Below are 14,232 nucleotides of genomic sequence, written 5' to 3'. Positions count from 1 at the left end.
CAAAAGTACTTTGATACCGATAAATTGTGTTTCGGTTCTGGTTTTTTTCTGGTATATAGAATGCAAAAAATTCTATTCGGTTAGGCGTATACCCACAGTGTGAGTAGCAATTCCGTCCAGCGTGGGGTGAGCAGAGATCACAGACATCATCAAAGACGCCTTGGAGGAATTGGAAAGAATAAGCTATCGGGTTATCAGCTAACTATACCGACACAACGTGGCACTTTTCGTCAAGGATAAGTTCCTGAACATTCTGTACGATCTCGTACAGGGGTACTTTAACTTAATCACTAATTGTTATACTAATTGGAGACTTTGTAATAGTCGCGGTAAGACGAAGCTTATTCTATCCACCGGAATTTATAACGTGTGCAGAACCACTCTTACTCAAGCCCTTAATGTGATGCTGAGCGTACTCGTAGGCATTGCGTATAAGACTAACGCAGTCCGCTCCGTCAGTCTAAGGAGCTCTGGTTTCTCCTTTAACTCGCCCGATAAGTATTCGATGCTTTTCTGCAACTTCGACTTCATACCTGAAGAAACTGATCGTTGCTTACCCATAGTGCCATCGAATGAATAAACCTCTAGAGTCTAGAGACTCGACTTGGAGGGATGCTCTAAGGCGTGAGTATTAGAGGAAAAGCCTTTGTGGGGCAAAAATCCAGCAAACATATTCACGGATGGACTGAAGTTGAACGCTTGAGTTTAATTAGATGTGTACAGCCGGGAATTCTGTGTGAACCTGAAGTTCAAGATCCGGAATTGCCGCAGCATACTTAAAGCAGAGGGGGCCGGGATAAAGGTGACAGTTGACTGGATACGTACCAGCGTAATGTCGATTAGAATGGTAAATATCACTCTGCCAAGCAAGCTACAACAAAAAGGAAATGCCTGACTTTTATTTCGAACGACTACAAATTGAGCTGGTTTTGGGTCCCGCGGTTATTTTACCTGAAATAGGGTTCCTGTGGCAACCAGCGGTTTTCTTCTTTGACAGACGGACTTTCAGTTGATAGTGGACTGCGAGCTTCTTAAGCTGATCAAGCAACCACTGGCAATCTTCCAATAATAACTAATGCGTTAGGACTTATTTAGCATCATCTCCGACCACTAAGTAATAGCGTAGCTGCCTGAAGGATGAGTGCACTAAGGCATTATTCAAAATAGTTCGTCCGCTTAATTTGAAAAGTCACTGTATCTATGTTAGAAATATGTAAATAATATACATACAAACTTACATACATACATATCCAATTTTTTACCTTACTAATCAAATTTAATTTTACAATTAGTAAGGATGATAAAGCGTTTGGATAGCAATTACAATTAACAAAGTGAAGGGTGTCAGTCTATAAGAGTATGGTATTAGAATAATTTTACATAAATGCAGTAGATTTACACAGCTAGTAAAAGACATATCACACAAAAATTACATATCTACATACAAACAACATTTATAATCTTATTAATTTACATGCAACTGGTCACTGGTCACTCAATTCCAATACAGCTGGTTTTTCTTTTCTTAACTAACTATTTTGCATACGAAATTCACTTCCAACTCGTCTGCAACAATTGCCAAGTGTTAGCAAAAAGCAATTATGTTTTAATTACAAAGAAGGCCGGCCAAACAAGCCAACCAAAATGCAGTCAGTGGGCAATAATGGCGTTATATGCATAGAAAAAGTGAGAGTTTATTGCACATAAAGTACATATACAAACATACATTACGATTTGTTGTTTTGCGTACGTATTTATATACATACATATATACGGGTATGTGAACAGGTTGCAAATATGCAGCAATGCAAATTTTTTTATTTTTTTTTTTCACTTTACTACTAGCTGACTGTCTAGCAGAAAAGTCAATATCCGCCAGTCTTTGGTTAGGTACTATTTAATTTAAATTATTTTACTCTTAATAAAAACTGTGCTTAATGCATTGCCAAAAAATTCCATATTCCATTTGGAAATATAAGTTATTTTTTTCAAATTACTTTTACGTAAGCTTTCAGTGAATTTCACGGTATTACAGCAATATTAGCAGCAGCTACTTCAAACAATTTTTCTCCGCCGCTGTTTTCGCAATGGAGTGTGCGCACTGCAGCCCATTTTTTTTTGTTTTAGCTCTCGGTTGATATGTGAAAATTATTATGATTTTGCGAAAAAGTCAAATAACAGAAATTAAAAATAAAAATTAAAAAAGGGAAGCACAAAAAAATAGCGGCGAGCAAAAGGGCAACCAACAGCTGCTGGCAACGCAACGCTTTTAACGGAAAGTTTGGTATGTAGCAAGACAATGTGAAAATGCGAAAACAATGTTACTATTTAATGTGTTTTTGCAAAAATAGTTGTAGTTTAACACGTAGTAACTTGGGACGTGAGAAAATGTTACACAAACGGTGACGTGGAGTATAGCGTCTCATTATTGGTTTACTGTACTTAAAGATTTATTAAATTTTATGATCTCCCTCAGACTAGTAGCTGAAGGTGATAGCCTAGCGAAAATTTGTTTCATCTCGGCACTAATTTTTTACAGTGGGTAGATGCTATGTATTTTTGGTAAAAAATTCGTTTGTTATTTTATGTTTGAATTGACTTCCAATACATATACATAGGTACATACATAATTTTTGTCTTCTGAGGCTCATAGTAAAATTTAGCGAGCATTTTTTTTACTGAACATTTAAACCTCTTAACTCCTATCACAATGCATATTTTTGACAATTATTTTGAAGAAATTCCAGAAATCAAAAATAGCAATTAGATGGTTAAAATGTTGTACAAAACTCCAGGGACCGAGAACGCGTTCCAGAAGGGGAACGGGAAGGAAATGAGAACAAAAGGTGCTTGAACGATTCCGTAAAGAACGAAATGCGAACAAAAGTCTCGGTAACGTTCTCAAGAAGACCAGAATGAGAACGAAACTTTCGGGAACGTTTTCAATGGGAATAAATTGAGGTCAAAAGTATCGAGAATGTTTTCAAGAAGGATTAATTAAGAACGAAAGTCTGGGGAAGGTGCAGTCAGAGAGGAAAACGAGAAAAACTGTTTTGATAACTTAATGTTAAGAATGACGCAGACGTCCCGCGTATTGGTATGAAAAATCATTTCAGTGAGAATCGTAACTATTAGTTCTAAGGCAGAGGAAAGTTGCATCATTTCAACTTCCAGATCGTTTATAATTACGTTGAACTGTACATTTTTGAAACAAATTTTTCATTTTCTGTGCAAGAAGAGTCCGTGTATTAAGTCTTGCGTTGACTTAATTTGCATAATTATCTTACAGTTCTTTATTGATTAATTTTAATATTCAAACATTTCAAACTAATGGAACGCTACGAGACAAATTTTGTTCTCGCTTTCATTTTTCTCGAATAGCTCAGAGAAGATTTCTTCCCGATTTGTTTTCTGTTAGCAACCCCTGAGACTTTAGTTCCCAAATCGTTCTTCCGAGATAAAGTTCCTTAGATTTTGTTTTGTTCTTATATAATTCCAGTTGAGAACGTTCTCAACAATTTTATTCTCACTTTCGTTCTTGTGAAAACACTGCCGACGGTTTTGTTCTGATTTCGGTTTGGGCTTTTAAGCGTTCTTGGGAACAAAACCACGAGAACGACGTTTAGTTTCCATCATAACTGCAAAACTCTTAAGCAGGAAATTTTCTTTGAAATCATTGATGATGAAATATGAAATATATGATAGTTTTCGATAAACTTCTGTGGTATGTGGGGTCAAATATGGAAAGAAGACGAATATGTAACTTCATTTCCAGCATAACTCTAGTCTGCTGAGAACTCTAAAAAAATTTAATCGCAAATTTTTTCGTCATTATTTAATCCTTTAACTCTTAGCATTATTTGTCCTTTGGACCCTTTTGTGAACAAGTTTATTAAAAATAACAATTGCAGGGTTAAAATGTTCCAAAGAATGTTAAGTGTTATTGCTTTCGTAGAGCAGCTTAAATAACTTTTAGTAAACTTACGCAAAATTTATTGAAAATAAGGCCGAAATTCAACCATGGGACTTAAGGGGTTAAAATGTTCTATGAAAAAACATACATTCCTGCACACAAAAAAGTATATTCAGAGCCTCAACCTCGCTCGATACGGGTTAATTATTAGTACGAGTATTTATGTAATACTTATATAATTATTGTTATTGTTGCTATTGCCACCACGCATGTGTGCCACAAATGCGAATTCAAAGACTTTTCAATCTGAACATCTGGGCATACAAATATTTGCGCATCTAACAGTTACAAGCTCTTGTTTTAGATATTTATGTACATATGGTTGTACATATATAGTAGGTAGTATTTGTGCACATTTTTATGTGTTTATCTTTGGGCTAACATCTGTTCACATCGCCAGTGCCGCGTGTGGCGTTAATTAATGGCAACAGAAAGATTTCACCGCTGCCCAGTGTAATGGCGCCGAATTGAATTCACTTGCAACGTTTAAGCGGCTGATAAGGCGGCTAATCTCTTTGTTGGAGAAGCAAGCGCCAGAAATGCAAGTGCAATGAAATACGTAAGTACATACACACCAAAGCAAAGTGTGAACTGAAATATTTTTTTTTTTATACAAACAATGTTGTCTTCTGTTGTTTATTTTTTACATTTAGAAAGATTTTCTTACTGTTTAAAACTAACGCCCGTATATTCATCAACACACGGAAGGCCAATTGGTACGGTTTTACGGAGTATACGAACGCGAATTTTACCTAATACTGGCCACAGTTCTCCCTACCCATGTTCGAGGTTGGGAAATTGTGTAAGAGATCACCCTTATCAAGCCGGCGATGAAAGCAAAGCTCGGAAAAACATATACGCCAAACTCCTTCCTATCACCAGCGGCAAGGTTTATGGACGTACTTCGAGTCCCCAACCTAAATGAGCTTTTGCTGACCACATACCGCTTACATTGATTTTGCAAGATGCACTAGACAAAAATAGCACCGAAGGCCATCGTCACGCAGATAAATAAGAATCCGTATCAACGTCGACCCTATCACAAAACGCTTTTCGATGCAGTTGGCTTATCGAAAGCCCCTCATACACTCAACTACGCAACGGTCTTATTTGACATCCATTCAAAATTTACGGATCCACGCGAAGGTTATCAAATATCTGTGCGAATTTCCGTCGCCGGTTGAGTTGTTATAGCGTGTCTTCTGAAGAAATGCAGAAGCACTCAAATAAACCTCTTTGCTTTTGGGTTTTATCCATCCAGTCCATTCAGCGTTAGCTAACAGCGTAGATTGAATGACAACTTTCTTTTTGTTGGAACGGCAGTAACGGAAGTGCTTCTGAAAATATCAATCCAAAAAAGATATATGCACATCTGCAAGAACCACATCCTCACTTGAAGTCGTTAATTATTACATTGTTTTACTTTGCTAACATTCTTCAACACTCCTCCTTCAACACAGCCTTCGAAATGATTCTCAACACGTCGATTGATTGACTGTCGATATGTCTGACATCTCTTGCAACTGCCGCACAGTTCTTCACCATCTCAACCACATAACTAATTTACCGCCTCCATCTCCGCATCCATCCCGTCCGTGACTTTTGTGCCTTCCTTCGTGACAGTGATATTCTCCGCATTCTGACTGGCCATTCATCACTTGGCTTCTTCGGTTGTTTGTCTATCTCTTGCCCTAACTTCGGAACCTTTAGTGCGCATCCGATTCCTTTGTAGTCAGTCATCAACAGTCTCTGCTGTCAGCCTGCTGTTGTTTGTTGCTTTTCTGCCGTCTGCTATTTGCAGTTTATTTGTCTGCAAGTCGGAAAATTGCATTTGCATGCATTCATTCCCATAATTGAATTACAATCAATTTTTATTTTATTATCATTCCACTTTGGCTTTTGTTTTTTTTTTGTTTGCGTGCACCATTATTTCACTTTTTTTTAGTTTTTGCTTTCAGTGCAATTTATTCTGAATGTAAGATATGTAAAGCATATAATTTCTATATTATTACATTCTTGCAAGTTCTTACTGTTTGATTCGTCTCTGAGATTTCTTTGCAAATATTCTCAGAAGATGAATGCGTCTTTTATGCACGAATTTGTAACATTTAGAAGAAGAAGAAGTACCATTTAGTTACATTGTCTACAGTTTTAATTTTTTTCGCGCTTGTATATTTCCTTTGTTGACACCCATAAAATCTATGCTTGACGATTGTGAAAAGAACTGTAAATGTCGTTGGTCGTAAAAGCAATTCGTATGGACTCCTGCAAACGAAACAAGCACTACGATTTTCGGATATGCACCTGGAAGCTCCGCACCCTTCAAGCTAGAAGTGCCTCTATTCAACTTCTGGATGTGAAGAAGAAATGCGAGGCTGATATTGTCGCATGACGGGTGCAAACGGCCCTAAATAGATTACATTGTGATAGACGGGAGATACGCTTCGATCGTTATTGGCGTCCGTTCCATCCTCAGAATTGCCTCGGATCAATACATTGCTGCAGCCAAGGCTCGCATATTCTTACTTAAAATAAAGAGTCAGGCAGCGCGGCGAAAGTGTTACAACGAAAAGCTGCGGTCAGAGCGGAGAGTCGAGAAATTAGGCAATCCACTCTCAATCCTGCTTAAACAAACAACTGTTTTTCTTCTTATTTGGCGCTGTAACCGCCTAAGCGATTTTGGCCGAGTTCAACAAAGAACGCCTGTCGTTTATTTTCTGTGCCAACTGTGACGGCAATTGGAAATGCCAAGTGAAGCCAAGTCCTTCTCCACTTGGCCTTTCTATCGCAGTGGGTCTTCCTCTGTTACTGTCAGCGGGCTCAAGTTAAACAATTTCAGAACTGGAGCATCGATTTCCATTCGAACGACATAACCAAGCCAGCGGAGCCGCTGCATTTTAATTCGGTGCACTATGCCCATATAGTTGTAAAGTTCATACAGCTCATCGTTCCATCGTCTACAGTACTGACCGTCGCCAACGCGTAAAGGCCCGTAAATCTTCCTCAAAATCTTTCTTTTGAAAATTCTAAGTGCCGCTTAATCGGATGTTGTCATTGTCGATGCTTTTACACCATGTAAGCAACCCTTCATCACCTGGAAATAACTTATCAGTGGAATTCCGGGTAAAGAAGAGGACACAAAGATGTATTTTTAAGAGGAAATGGAGCGAGAAAGGCTGCCCCTTGCAGAGATGAATATAAAAAACTGCTAACTGGGGCCCATAGCACACTTCAGATATAGGCGACACACTTCCCAACGCCTTTGAATGGCGAAATGGATGGCGTGTTTGGCTAACAGAGCCCAAACCAATGTAGCTCACATCCTGCACTCAACCAAGACGAGATGAGAACAGCAATCCACAATGGACCAGATTTTTACACTTCGTCAAAGCTTTGATAAGACCTTCAAATAATCCAATAGGCATTAAGTCGACTTTAGAGCCACTTTCGACAACACGAAGAGAAGCTGCCTCTACGACGAAATGTCTCGTTGCGTCCGGTACGAAACCAAAATAATAAATTTAATGTTCCAAATGCTATCTATGGTCATCGTCTGCCTCAAATTTACATAAGGCAAAGAAGAGGTTGGTCTGGCGGTAAATGAAAACAAATCCAAGTACATCCAGGCAAGATGCAAAGAGCCTTCGCTTATTGGAATACACGTCCACTTTTGGCGGCTATAACTTGAAGGTATTGAAGGTCATTGTCCAGCTAAGAAGCAGCATTAACACCACCAATAAAGTCAGCGCAGAAAGCAATTGAAGAATATCTTTTGTCACCTTGGGCTCGGTATGCATTAAAAAGTACAGCTCTTTATGGGCGAAACAAAGGCTCGTTTTTTATATAAGAGGGCATCGGTGGCCTTCGAGAGAAGCAAGACCTATGTATATATGGCCTTGGGTCTTAGAAAACCAAGGGCGCTCACGATTGCAAGCACCAAATGCTGAAGAACTTGTCTTCCCTATCAATACAAATACTCTACCACCACTGCTCCAAGTTATCTCATCGTGGCTTTCATAGCTTACTGCCAAATGCATATGTATTTCCAAATACCAGAAGCGTAATCTAAGCTCTCTAAATAAAGTTAAAGTCAAAATTATTACCGGAAGAAATCGAAATATTGTAAACCAAAATTTCGCAGCACTAAATATGGCAAAGTTTATGGAGGATGCAAGAAGTAACTTCGTTACAAAAAAGATTAAAATTTTTTTATTTTAGCAACCACCGCTAAATGCAATGCAGAACCAACAGCATGCAACACACACACACACACACACAGAAGTAGCCATGTCATCGCACTGTCAACGAGGCAAAAGTTGGTAACCGATTGTCGCAGCGTACTTGTTGCTGCCAGATAATGTTGTGGCAGCAATTACATACATCCGTTAGCACTTAAGTGAAGTAATATATGCATACATCCATTCGTATATATGTATGTATGTACATTCATAAGCACATGGCATATGTTTGCTGCTTTGGTGCTCACCGCTGATTTGCATTCAAAACGTCTTTGCGTCATTGAATTCAAATTTACAATACCGAATTCCGTTTGTGTGTGTGTGTGGCAACAGCAACCTGTGGGTACATATTTTGTTGGTGCTTTGAGTTTATTGAGTATTATGCCATACATTTTATGAAAGCTAAACAATCATTTTCACTATCTTGCAATTGTGTATTTCCTTTTCATCAGCAGCTTGCTTTTGCCTTTTGTTTTGTTTTATGCTTCTCTTTATTTGTCGTTCAATTCCAATTATTGCCATAGATATGTGTGTGGCACGTTGTTGCAGCGGGTGATTTCGTGTTAATATTTCGTTGCATAATTGTGTGACAGCGACCCCAACAATAAAAAAAAAAATAATAATAAAAAATTATGAAAAAAGAAAAACAACAGCAATAACTTAAAAAAGCTACCAAATCATTGGAGCTAAGCATAAGCAAAGTTTTCAAAGGAAATTACCCAGCTGGTGGTTACAATTGTGGCATAAACAAACAAATAGCGGAACCGTAAAAGACACTGCACATAAAAGTTTTTTTTTTGGAAGCGTGCTGAGAAATTTGCATAGCCATCACAATATGTAATGAAAAATTAAAAGAAAATTTAGCTATTCTTGCTGAAATCGATGGTCTAATTTCGCAAAAATGGGCGAATTGGCGAATGAAAAAAAGGGTTTCAGTCGTTCTATTTTTATTGCACATTCGAATTTCCACACTTAACAAAATCAAGCGGAAATGTCAATTCTTGCGAGTACAAAAATAGGTATGGATTCGATATCGAATGACGCCCACATTGGTATCAGTAACTAACGTGCAACATATCGATTATATCACATTGCCCAAAAGTTCAACAATTACTTGTATTTGTATCGATATATTGCATATGTATCGATAGTAATATCGATAGCAATATCGATAAATTCAGCCATATCCATTATGAAATAAGTTTAAAGTGTTATCGATAAATACAGCGATTTTTTGAGCGGACATTTACAATAACTATGCCGATTTTTTGCCAACATTTATCGATATCGTGAATGATAGTGAAGATGTGTATGAAAATCAAAATATTTGCGTGTTTAAACAGGCTCACAGCCCCTTTTTGTGAGTGCTAAGCTCTCTCAATTCTTCAAGTCGTTCATAATTTCGGCGTATTTCTGTTACCAATTTTTTGAGAACCGAAACGGGTACAAATTCCTGGTTATCCGGTTCTTCTTTAAATATTCGGAACCGCACATCACCACTGCAAACACAATGCAGCGACATTGAAAAGAAAGTGTGTATGCGATTATGAGTTACAAATGTACATACATACATATGTTTGCATGTGTCAGCGTCGGCACAAAAGAGTTGGTTGGTGGTATCTGTCAGATATCTCTTTCAATTGCTCGCACATTGCCGGCGCTCAGCGGGATATCGCAAATAAACAATGGCAATGGCAAACACATGCATGTAGCTATTTACTAAAAACTTGACGCCAATCTATTCAATTGTATGTAGTTGCGAGTACTTATAACGCTTGTTGTTGAGTTATACATCTCATAGATATGCAAGTACTTCGGGGCAATGTCTGTAATTGTGAGCACAGCCGCATTGTTGTTGTACTGTTACACTGTTGCTGTCAATATGCAATTGTCCAATTGTGTGTCGCCGTCACGCCGACACGCTGATAAGTTAATTGCATTCCTCACAGTTTATTAACATTTCAATTTCAATTCGCAACAAAATTAATGTACATGCACACATACACATTTATGTATAAATATGCATAACAGACGAAAGTTCAGAGCTTTGCCTTAAAATTTCTCAACATGCATATATATGTATGTATTTGCGATCCGTAAAGGATAATCCCCAAAAATTCAAAATTAAAAAAAAATTAAAATTGGCCAAAAACTATTGATGAGTGTCAATGGTATGGTGATTTGGAAAGGTTAATTGTTGCTAAATACTTTTCTGCCAGACAATAACAACAAAAACAAGTAACTGTTTCTGCACCAATTTCTCCTCTTTAGGCCATCAACATACATATACATAGTTGATAACAGCGATAAGCTTATTGGATAATTTTACAGTGGAACAAAATTTTACGGGTCGGGAAAATTCTATTTCAGTATGCAAGCCTTATGTTTAAGGAGCAAATGCTCCAAACCTTTTCGGATTCTCAAGCCAAAGGAAAAATTGTTTAATTAGGTTTTTTTGAAAAAGGGAAAAAGGGTTAAAAGTGATGCCTATGTAACATAGTTTGTTCGAACATATGTATATGTAGATATGGAAAATTTTCCGAGAAATATTTTTTGCATAAATTCTGAAAAAAATAAAATATTGAAAATATTGAAAAACATTCCATCGCAAAATTTGGTAGAAGAACGCCCTATCTCACAATTCGCTTCCAAACCAAAGCCGAAAGAGGTTTACATTTGAATTTTCAAATAAGCGTACGTCAAATATTAGCTCTGATCCAATACTTTTCGTGAAAAATCTTGTAAAACTGTCAAACAGCTAAATTACTCTCTCAAGTGAGAGTAAAAAGTGAGTAACAACAAAAAGTATGGGAACTAAAAAAAAATAATTTCCTGTAAAAACGACAACCAGTGATTATTGCTTGACACTTTTCATGATTTTACCAGAAGAAAAAGTTCGGGTAAAATCTTGCAACTTCATTCTCTACACAACTCTCCAAAAGTCGCTCTCATTTACAAGATTTTGGAGTACGGGAACATTTTTTCTGCAACCAGTTTTGTTCCATCACATACTTTTTTTTTTGAGATATTGACTTACAAATTTTTGATTTTTAAAAAATGTTTGACAGTCTGTAAGTGCATTTTTGGTAGAAACGACATCACCAAAAATATTAAGCCGAATTTCCACTAAGCAATGAAGTGACAAAATTGTGTGCCACTTCAAAGATGCGATATGGGATTGAACATCAGTGACATAAGTTGCGTTCCAGATGCTTCACAAATTGGCGGGTTTTACAGGAAGCATCTGGAACGCAACTAAAATGTCACGGGTAATTAAAAAAAAAAAAAAAATTTTGAAATTTAACGGCAAGTAGAAATGCGGTATTATTTTTATATTTCCATAACTAAACCCACAAACCTCGAAACTGACGGGAACCAAAGGAATTTAAGTTCCTTTATAGAGTACAACTTTGAATTTAGCGAGCATTTTTTATTAACTTTTTATTTTGTTTTGTTTCGTTAATTTACATTTTCAAAGTTTTAGCTACAAATTTGTTTCTATTTTAGTTTGACTAAGACATAAATTTGTAAATAGTTTTTTATATTTTATATTTTTATTTTTCAACTTTTTAAACCTGGTTTTTTCATTGAGCTTTTGTTGAATTCGTTTGTAATTTCACAACCGTAGCAAATTTTATGTCTTCTATAAATTTTAGTATAGTTTCATGAGTATACACCTATTTCACAATTCTATTTAATTCTTGCACAGCTACATATAAAAAGTTTTTACTTGTCATAGGTATTACTAAATGCTTGATTAAGCACTTGACTTTAATTATATATGTATTAAAATAATTCGTTTATTCAATGGTCGAACCACTTCAGTTTTTATTGAATGAAAATCACTTTTCCGAAGAAGTGATTTTGCTTTGTTTGCTGTGATTTTGGTATTTTTTTTTGTGTTGTTTTTTTTTTTCAACGCCAAAAGTTGCTTAATATGCATGTAATTTAGTTAAATTCATAACAATTTTATTTTTTTGTTCACCTTTGCTTTGTTGTTATAGTTGTTATTACATATTCTGATTTGGCAATAATTTGGTGGTTCGCGGCGGTTGGTGGTGTCTGTCGTTCGTGTCTCATTCATTCAATCAAAATGCCAGTCAAATGAGTGTGTAACAGACAGACAGACAGATAGAAGTGATTTGCACATATTCAGTAAAAATAAAATCATATATGTATGTATGTCTGTCTGTGCATATGCAATCAAATCTACATATATTTAAATGCAATTGGAGTGCAATTCACCGTCAATTTTTTTTTTGCATAATCACTTTGATCACAGCTGGAGTGGAGCGCGATCATTTTGCTCTGTAACCACTTTCGATACTTCACTACGAAATTCGTTGCACTTTTTTGCTTTTAAATTTTCAAATTACATTCACTTCAACCGCGACAATTTCGATTTCAATTTCCTTTCAATTTCACTATTTATCACGTTTTCTTTAATTTAATCTGATTGCTGATAAACATATAAGTTTTTTTTTGTATTTTTCTTCCTCTCACTCACCACTTATGCGTTCATTTCGGCAGCAGTATTCGACGATTACACTGCCATCAGCTAACAGCTAACAACAGCTCATTACACTAACGCGTCAACTGGTAGACTGACTGGCTGACTGATCTCACCAATTGAGCTAGCGCTGGTCGGCAGCCACCAGCACCAGCACCGACCAACCTTTTGCTTAGTCAACTTTTCTTTTGTCATCGACGCCGCAGCCGTCACCTCTGCTGCTGCTCACTGCTTTTGCGCTAATCGAATGCGATCGCACTGGCTGACGGCGCGTATACGCGATATATATGTATGTATGTACATATGTATATTTCATTGCTAATTTGTTTGTATGTATGTATTGAAAATATGTATGTATGTATAAGCAAATAGTAAATATGAGTATGCACATAAGGCTATGTAAATGTGTTCATCTGCTCGTATATACATACATTAAGGTGTTCCAAAAATGCATGTGAAAAGTAAATTCCAAATTCTAATGATCTCAGCCTTTAGGATTGTTCTAAATCGAGAAAAGGTAGATGCCCTTGTTTTTTATTTCAAAATCAAAAAACTTAAATCAAAAAAGCTTAAAGCGCTCAAAGTTATCCATGTAGGTATTTCATATGAAAAAAAATTTTTTTGTGAAAAAAATATTTTTCGATCGGAAAACCGTTTCCCTTCACTTCTCGACTTCCATTAATAATAAGATACCTAATTGGTTATTTTCCGATTTTTTAAAACTATCGATTTTTTATGGGCGCCTTATTTTTGGGGACAAATAAAAAAATGGTTAAATGGATTTTCAAGAATTCTATGCCGTTTCTACGAAACATTTTTTTTCCTATGTATACAAAATATATAAAAATTTCTGTGCGCTTTGAGCGAATATTTTTTGATTTCAAAATAAAAAAACTGGGGTACTTGGTATAAAATAATCCTGGGGGGTGAGAGCAATAAAATTCCAACACTACGTTTTTTCGGACCACCCTAATGTACATATACATACATACATATATGCACGTTTGCGAAAATACGTTATAATATTGCATTATTAGCTTTTTGTTTGGTCTATTTAAGCCCAATTCGATAAGGGGCGTGTAGTTCACTCATACATACATACATACCTAATTTTATCGTATTTACTTTAGCGTTAATAAATACATATTTATTGACATTGCGAGTTGTGAAAACGTTTTTTGTTTTTTTTTTTTTTTTGAATCTGCGAATTTACGCCAGGCACAGGCGCAACTATTTATTTATTTATGAAGTTTGATTTATTAATAATATTTATACATATTTGGCTTTTTATTTACCGTTACTGGCCGGTACTTGAACCAATAATATTTATTGAGTACTTATTGCCGTATTTTTCGACCGGCTATTTTTTTTTGTTTTTAAATAAGGTGATTTATTAATTTATATATTTGTGTTTTTATCAATTGATTTTTTTTGCAAATGCATACATAGGCACATATTTTAAAATTATACGAATTTTAATGAATTTTAATCAATATTAGAGATATTTATTT

General features: G+C 36.1%; 1 protein-coding gene across 4 annotated transcripts in view; it reads right to left on the bottom strand.

Annotated features, from left to right (window-relative positions):
- The window catches only part of LOC118737392, a 207,215-nt gene that overhangs the window by 60,008 nt on the left and 132,975 nt on the right, over positions 1-14,232 (bottom strand). The window contains exon 1 of one of the 4 annotated variants that reach the window (XM_036467879.1): positions 12,719-12,801. The exons of the other annotated variants lie outside the window; for them this stretch is intronic. The gene's annotated coding sequence lies outside the window, so the exon portion shown is untranslated. Of the gene's footprint in view, positions 1-12,718; positions 12,802-14,232 lie in introns of those variants that run through there. 4 annotated transcript variants of the gene reach the window in all.

The sequence above is a fragment of the Rhagoletis pomonella genome, unplaced genomic scaffold (assembly GCF_013731165.1).
Source record: "Rhagoletis pomonella isolate Grant_MI unplaced genomic scaffold, Rhpom_1.0 Rhpom_scaffold_00001, whole genome shotgun sequence".
NCBI classification, from domain to species: Eukaryota; Metazoa; Arthropoda; class Insecta; order Diptera; family Tephritidae; genus Rhagoletis; species Rhagoletis pomonella.
The sequence above is the reverse complement of the archived record's forward strand: the minus strand, read 5'-3'. Positions and strand labels throughout refer to the sequence as shown.